This window comes from Humulus lupulus, chromosome 2, assembly GCF_963169125.1.
Source record: "Humulus lupulus chromosome 2, drHumLupu1.1, whole genome shotgun sequence".
Lineage (NCBI taxonomy): Eukaryota > Viridiplantae > Streptophyta > Magnoliopsida > Rosales > Cannabaceae > Humulus > Humulus lupulus.
This window is the reverse complement of record NC_084794.1, coordinates 291754094-291762046: the sequence shown is the minus strand read 5'-3', so window position 1 is coordinate 291762046 and position 7953 is coordinate 291754094. Positions and strand designations below refer to the sequence as shown.

Genomic DNA, 7953 nt, shown 5'->3' with positions numbered 1-7953 from the left:
TATTTTTTTTATATCTAATACTTCGATTAAAAAATTACAATTAAATCTAATTTTTAAATAAAATAAATTTCAATTAATACCCTTTTTAAGGATATAAAATAATTTAATAAATAATATGTAATTATCAAGATATTGATCATTTGTGATCATAAACATAGCTTAGCCATACTACAATTCTCCTCACAAAGAAGAGGTCCCAAATTTAAATACCCCTCTCCCAATATAAAAAAAAAGTTCTTGGTCATTTAATTAATGCTCATTACTTTTTTTAATTAATTATTATTAAGTTAATCATAACCGTCCAATAAGTTTAAATGTAATCATCTATGAGTAACGTAACTATTCAATATAATAGAACACATCCAATTATATTTTCATTTCAATTTATATATTTCAAATCAGTTTTGAACTTAATTACAAACCAAGATTTCAAGGAAACATTTTTTTTATTTATAAAAAATTCTAGCCAAAATTTTGGAGAGATAAATATCATTAAAATATATGTAGAGTGCAAGGAGATTTAATCCTAATTTTTCTTTGTAAATAAGTTCAATTAATATGTCTCTAACTGATAATAACAAAAATAAGACAGCAAATTAAATTATGTTAGCCATAACAGATAATAACATTCTTCGAAACCTATCTATAAAAAGAAAAGAGAAGAAGATAAGAATGAAATCGTTAATGGCATTGTAATAACCAAATAATCACAACTACTAGCTATATTTATAGATGGTAATACACTCACAAAAATCACAAAACATCCATTATTTCAAAAAAAAAAAAAAAATCACAAAAATGACAACTACGAGTCATCATCATCATCATCATCTGGGGCTACTGATTTTGGTGTTTTTGTTCATTTGTTTTTTGCATGAAACAAGATGTGAGGTTAGTATTAGTAGTCACATAAGTGTGCCATCTATGCCAAGAAGGGGATCAAGAGAGGTTGAGATCATAAACAATCTGGGTGGCTCCAACCACCTAACCCTTCACTGCAAATCCAAAGACGATGATTTGGGAATCCAAAAGCTCCATAACTCACAGAGTTTCAAGTTTTTTTTCAATGATAACATATGGGGCACAACTCGGTTCTTTTGCAGCTTTCAATGGGGATCTCATCAATTCCACCGCTTGGATGTATACGTCGCAAGAAAATTTAGCTGCAAAAACGCCCACCCTTGCCGATGGAGTGTCGCTGCCAATGGTCGACCATGCCTTTACAATTATGATTCCCACCTATTCGATATCTGCAATGGTTGGAATGATTGAGCCCTAACTGGCTCATCCCATCAGATATATATACATGTTATTATTCACGAATGATCACTATATATATATATATTCATTAAACCTGTTTTCGGTACTTGTTGATTTGATATGGACTCTATTTTCTTTTAAAAAATTTAAAATTTGGTTTTTTTTTGACATTAAAAAGGTTGGGGTGAGAGAGGCTCGAACTCTCGACCTCAGGATCACTCAATGTAGCTATGAGACCTACGCGCTAGCCAACTGCGCCACCACCCCTTCGTGATAGCTTGCTTCATATAAGTTATTATATAGAAAATATTAAGTTTAAATAAGTGAAGAAATAAATTAGTGTAGATAGTTAGATTTTTCATGTTATTATTTTGGGAAGCAAATCATTTTTTTCAATTTTCATATCATTCAAATTAGTTTTTTTTTTATTTAGTTAAGATGCATAAAATAACTAACTTTGTCAAATATTTTAAAATTTAAATTAGTGTTTGATTATTCAATTGGATGGACACGTGAAAAAGAGAACATAAATGAGAGAGAGAGGGTTCCACATTTCTTGTAGTTGTCTCAATATTTTTGCTTGCAAATTTCAAACTTCTTTAAAATTAGGGGTGGACTTCCATTCCAATCAAATTCAATCTTTTTGTACTAATCCAATCCAATTATAGGTTGAATTTTGAAAATCATCATCTAATACAATTTAATTAAGCATCAAAATTCAATAAAATCCAATTAGTAATTAGATTAGTTCAGTTTTTTAATTGAATTTCGAGTTGGAATATGATTTTTTTTTTGAAACTGAGTTGGAACTTGATTTCTAATATTAACTTAAAAATATACAAAAAAAATCACTTAAATACAGAAAATGTCAATGATTTTACTATTTATAAAGTTGAGAACTACCCACTTTTAGGAGTAGTTAACTAAAATTAGTCACTAAATATATTTAGTTATACTCTACTCATTATTATCATGAAACTTCCCAAATTACCTTTATTTGAGCACATAATTTTAAGTTTTGTTGTAGTGTCATATTATAGTTAAATTGGAAATGCATTATAATTGTTTGTTGAAATGTCTAAAGAAGAATTATAGGCTCATAACAACTCATATTAGACTCAAATAGTACTAGTTTTGAAATGTCTTCTAAGTGCTTGCTAAGATAACTCATAGAAACTAAAGTTGCTATTATAAAACTGTCATATACATGTGCGACAACTATATTTATACGATTTTATTCAATCTATGGAAAATTATTCTTTAAAATGTAAATAATAAGGTTTAAAATCTAAACCACAACTCTGTAAAATTTAAACCACAATCCTTTAAAATATAAATATCAACACATAAAATCTAAACCATGAACCTTTAAAAGTTTATAACCTCAAGGTTTAAAATCTAAATCACAACTCTTCAAAATGTAAACCACAAAACTTAAAATTTAAACCGCTAATCTTTAAAATTTAAACCACATGACTTAAAATTTAAACCACGGATCTTTAAAATTTAAACCACTAGTTTTTAAAATTTAAACCACAATATTTAAAATTTAAACCACGACTCTTTTAAAATTTAAACTATAAGACTTAAAAGTTAAACTACGAGAGTTAAATTCTAAACCTATTTTATCTACGATCAAGAGTTTAATCGCGATGATCTTCTTTGGCCTCATATCCTTAACCATTGGCCTTGCCAATAATCTTTCTTTCATGCCTTCTCTTTCGAAAATAAGATGTTGCGGGAGCCCAAGCCCAAGTGGGAAGCCCAATATTGCTGGACCAGGAGGCCTTCAGAACCACATAAAGAAGTGGGTAGGAGACCCGAAACCAGCTGATAAACCAGCTCTTGAAGAAAACGAAGACAATAGAATGGAAGAGGAAGAGAGCATCAACCCAGCTGAAAGGAAGCCGCGTAACAAGCGAGTGCGTCAAGCCACGTTGGCTCCAAGATTACATTATGATGTTTGAGCGTTGAGGGCTGTGAGAGTTGTAACAAATTTCTGTTAGTCTACAGATTTGTGAATTTGACACATATATATATATTCAGACTAATGTAATGAGGAGAATGTTGAATGAAATTGCAAATTTGCTTTGGGAGATTAGCTCTGTCTCGAAGAGAGCCTGTAGTGTAACATTGGTGCTTTCATTGACCTTTTACCTTCACCATGAAGAATGAGGAGATAGCTGCTATGCTTTAAGCTTTGGACCTCAAGTTTCAGCAATATACGGAGGCATAGCGGGCAGATTTTCAATCACTTCTGGACAAGCATGTTGCTAAGACGGAGGAACGCCTTGCTCAAGTGACTTCCCAACCATCACCGGGCACGTATGGAGCTGCTAGTGCGGTAGGCGAAGCTAGCAAATCAGTGGGTAAGCTTCCGACACCACTTTCAAATTTCAAGGATGTGAATGCTATGATAAAAACATTACGGGTTAAGGTACCCAGATTTGATGGAGCCAATGTTGAGGATTGGATTTACAAGATCAATAAATTTTTTGATCCTCATCGTGTTGATCACTCAATGCGTCTAACTGTGGTGGCATTTCACTTGGAGGGAGCTCCATCTACTTGGTTTCAATGGATGGAACAGGGGGGAGCATTTGCTGATTGGGACTCCTTTCTGCGGGCGTTGAAACAACGTTTTGGTAGTTCAATATATGATGATCCATAGGCCGCATCTCCAAACTTATGCAGATAGGCCGAGTATCAGATTACAGAGCTGAATTTGAATCCTTGATGCCCAGAATCTCAGGAGTGAGTGAGTCTATGTTCTTGAACTTCTTTGTGTGGGGTCTAAAATTGGAAATTCGGAGGGAGTTATTGATGCTGAAACCAGTGGACTTGGAGGATGCAATGGTGAAAGCGCAATTGTTTGAGGATCGTCACGATGATATGACCACTCGAAGTAGAGGTGATGGCAGTCGTTCTACTTGGATTCCTCGATCCAATGGCACCAATTCGGGCACTATGGTGGTACCTCCGCCAGCAACCAAATAAGTTTTCTCTTCTGCAGCACCAACAAACAGACCACCACCAGCTGGTACTCATTCGTTACCTATTTAACGTTTAACACCTGCGGAATTGAAAGATAGAAGGGATCGGGGTGTGTGTTTTACTTGTGATGAAAAGTTCACTTATGGTCACAAGTGTAAAAACAAGATGTTGCTGTATTGTGAATATGGAGACGAAGACTGTGAAGAATTTACAACGTTAAAATTTCCAAGGGATGGGGATACAACTGAAGAGGAGGTGAGTTTCAATTCACTAACGAATTCGATGAATCCGCGCATTTTTCGAATCATGGCGAAGCATGGGAGTGATGCCTTGGAGGTGTTAATTGATACGGGTAGCAATAATAATTTTATACAGGAATCATTAGCCTCTTAGTTGAACTTACCGTGGGAGGATACTAAGCGTTTTAAGGTGTATATGGGGAATGGAAATTTTCTATTGTGCTCTAAGATTTGCAGGGATGTTGAACTGGTTTTGCAGGGCCATTCATTTGTTGTTGATCTGTATGTGTTACCAATTTGTGGTTTGGATGTGGTATTAGGCATGCAGTGGTTACAAACTTTGGGCCTGTGTATCCATGATCATAAGGCTTTAACCATGGAATTCTCGTGGAAAGGTAGCTTGGTAAAATTAGCTGGTTCCACTGAGGTAGTAGCTCACCAAGTTTCGTACAACCAATTTACTGCCTTCTTGCGCGAGGGAGAAGTCCGAGATGTGTTGTTTAACGCCCAAAATGTGACTACACTAAACGGTAGTTGTAGTAAGATCGGACGGTCGATCCACAAGGAGGTAGCCTAAAATCAAAAGGTTAGTAGAAAATAACCAAAAAAGTTAGTAACAAGAAGTAAATAAAATTGTAAATGGAAAGAGGTTTGAGATTTTGGTATTGTATTTTGATAAAGTGATGAAATGAGATAAGTGAAATAAATGTAAGATGTAATCAAGAGTTTGAGAAAATGAAAGGTTTCAAGAATCATTCATATGCTTGTTTAGTTACTTGGTTACTTGATTTACAAAAATACACAAGTAAATAGTTCACATCCCAACATTTACTTGGAAAATCTAACATTAAAGTCCATAGTTTTTCTAACAAAAGTTCATTTGAGTTATAAAGTTCTTTACTTTAAAAGTACAATGTTAATCTTATGAAAAATCTAAAAATGACAAAATACCCAAGGGCAATAATGCAATAGAAGATTAGACATAAAATTATGTATCAATATTACTTTTACTAATTAGAAGCACATAGAAAGAGCATGACTAATCCTATATACTATTAACATAAGTAAATAAAGATAGAGATGAAAGAACATAAATAACTCAAATATATTACATTAAGAACATAGTAAATCAAAGTAGCAAAATAACATCACATGCATATGGAATCATCCCTAACCTTCCTAGGAAGATTAGGCCATTATGCTCATGATTCTCACAAAATTCTAAGAAGAAAATATGAGAAGAAAGTGAGTGGAATTTTGCTATAGTTTCTCTACTCTAAAAATTACATACCAAATGTGAAGAAAGTGTCCCTATTTATAGATGGAGAAAATGACTAAAAAGAAATTAAACAACAAAATGATGTTTACAAAATAAATCTGAAATATTAATAATAAAATATGATTTTGAAAAATCAAATCTTATTATTAATATTACCCTAACTATTTTTGTGTATAGTCAAAATGCTATTTTTCTAAAATACCACAAAAACATGATCTATAAAGCTCAAATAGCAATTTACAAAGCCCAATACCCACAAAACATGGCTGGTGACACAAGAGGGTTTTGACCCATTTTCAACCAATGAGAGAGTGCCACGTAGGCAGCCTGGGCTGAAGAAGAGAAGGCTGGGTTGCTTGGGCGTGTTGGGCCTTCAGGTGTGAGAAGTTGACTGGACCGTGGGAGAGCTGATGGGAGTTGGCTGCTTGGTGGGCTTTTGGAGTGTTGGGCCAGCTGGGATGATGGGGAGGCACGTTGGGAACTTGCTTGGGATGCTTCGGCTGGTCACGTTGGAGGATTGATGAAGGCTGCTGAATGGAATTGGCACATGCAGACAAAATGGCTGAGTTGAAGGAGTTGTCTAGGATGCGTGGCAGGCGGTGGCGGTGACACGTGGCAGGTGGGCAAAGAGAAGAGAGAGCTTGCTAGGCTTGGGCTGAAAAAAATGGGCTCATTCACTTCAAAAATGCCATATTCCCTTTTGTTTTTTCAGATTTAACTATTTCTTTATTCTTTCTTTTTCTTTATGCCAAAATATCAATTAATTCCTACAAAATAACAATAAATTAAATCATGATCAAATATTTTCATCCATAAAATATATCATATTAATTAAATGAAAATAATAATCAAAACTTAATTTATTTTGTCATTTAAGATCAATAAAAGTGCATTTTTCACCTCTAATCACAACCCCCAACTAGCTTATTGGTAGTCCCTAGCAATTCAAGCGAAAAATAAAATTATCAAGTTGAATAATCAAGTCAAATCAAGCAAAATCATCTAAGCATTTTCAAATTACCAGCAAGAAGTCAGAAATTACTATCTAAGCTACTATAGTTGTGATTTCAGAGTTGCGTGTGTGTGCAACAAACCATATTCTTTTTATCACAAGTCATAACACAAATAGTATCGAAAAATCTCAAAAGTATAAAGATCTCAACTCCAAATTCCTCACGGGCATTGAAAGTATTGTGTGGGAAGGATTACACTATTGGAGTTGGAAATGTAACAGTTTACGCTCAAATGAGAAAAGATAAACTTTTTAGGACAAGCAATTTGAACAAATATTGATCACAAGATAGGCAAATCAACTTATTGGAATTCAAATGACAAACAACCTTTGGGATTTACATGAGAAAACTCTAAGAACAAAATAACAACTAATTAGAAATGATAAATAAGACAATGAACTATAATGATAATTAATTTTTTTTTAATACAATTACACAAAATAATGGTAATAGAAATATATATATTTTTTTACAATTACAAAATAATAGAATGAAGTGTTGCTCTAGTTCTTTTTTTTTCTTTTTCATTTATCTATTTTTTTCTTTTTCTTTTCTTTTTGTTTTTTTTTAATTTTGTTTTCATTATTATTATTAATTTTTTTTTTGACAAGAGACAACACAAAAATAAAAAGGAAATTACAAATACAATAAATAGAACACAAATTTATTACAAAGACTTTTCTTAAGTGAAAAATATCTCTCTAGTAAATGTCATGTTTTAAATTCCAAAGATGTGACTTTACCAACTCAAATGATCAATAAAAGTTCAAAAAGTTGTTTTCTCAACTCTCACAACTCACCAAGAAATGAAAAACTTTAAACTTGAAATTTCTCTCAACTATTTGTGTTAACAACCAATTTATTTATCATATGTTTGGAAAGTGCACAAAAGAACTCTGAAAATCACTTCTTAATAGCTAAACATAGTAAGAACTGACTCAAACCAACAAATTATACTCATGCTTGGATAATTTTGAGAAAATTTGACTTAAAAATTCAACAAGACAATAATGTTTTCCAAATGAATGCTAATGACGTAACAATAAGATTTTCCAAATGAAAGCCAATGCATGCTCACCACCCCCAACCAAAAATCAGACAGTGTCCTCAATGTCAAAATGAATAAGCAATGAAAAAGATAAGGAAAGAGAACACCTGGATGATGACC

At 32.9% G+C, this 7953-nt stretch overlaps 1 non-coding gene across 1 annotated transcript; it reads right to left on the bottom strand.

Annotated features, from left to right (window-relative positions):
* Nucleotides 1–1440: 1440 nt before the first annotated feature.
* TRNAM-CAU (transfer RNA methionine (anticodon CAU)) lies at nt 1441–1527 on the bottom strand. The gene is given in 2 exon segments: nt 1441–1476; nt 1490–1527. It is a non-coding gene; the product is annotated as a tRNA-Met (tRNA).
* Nucleotides 1528–7953: the final 6426 nt, after the last annotated feature.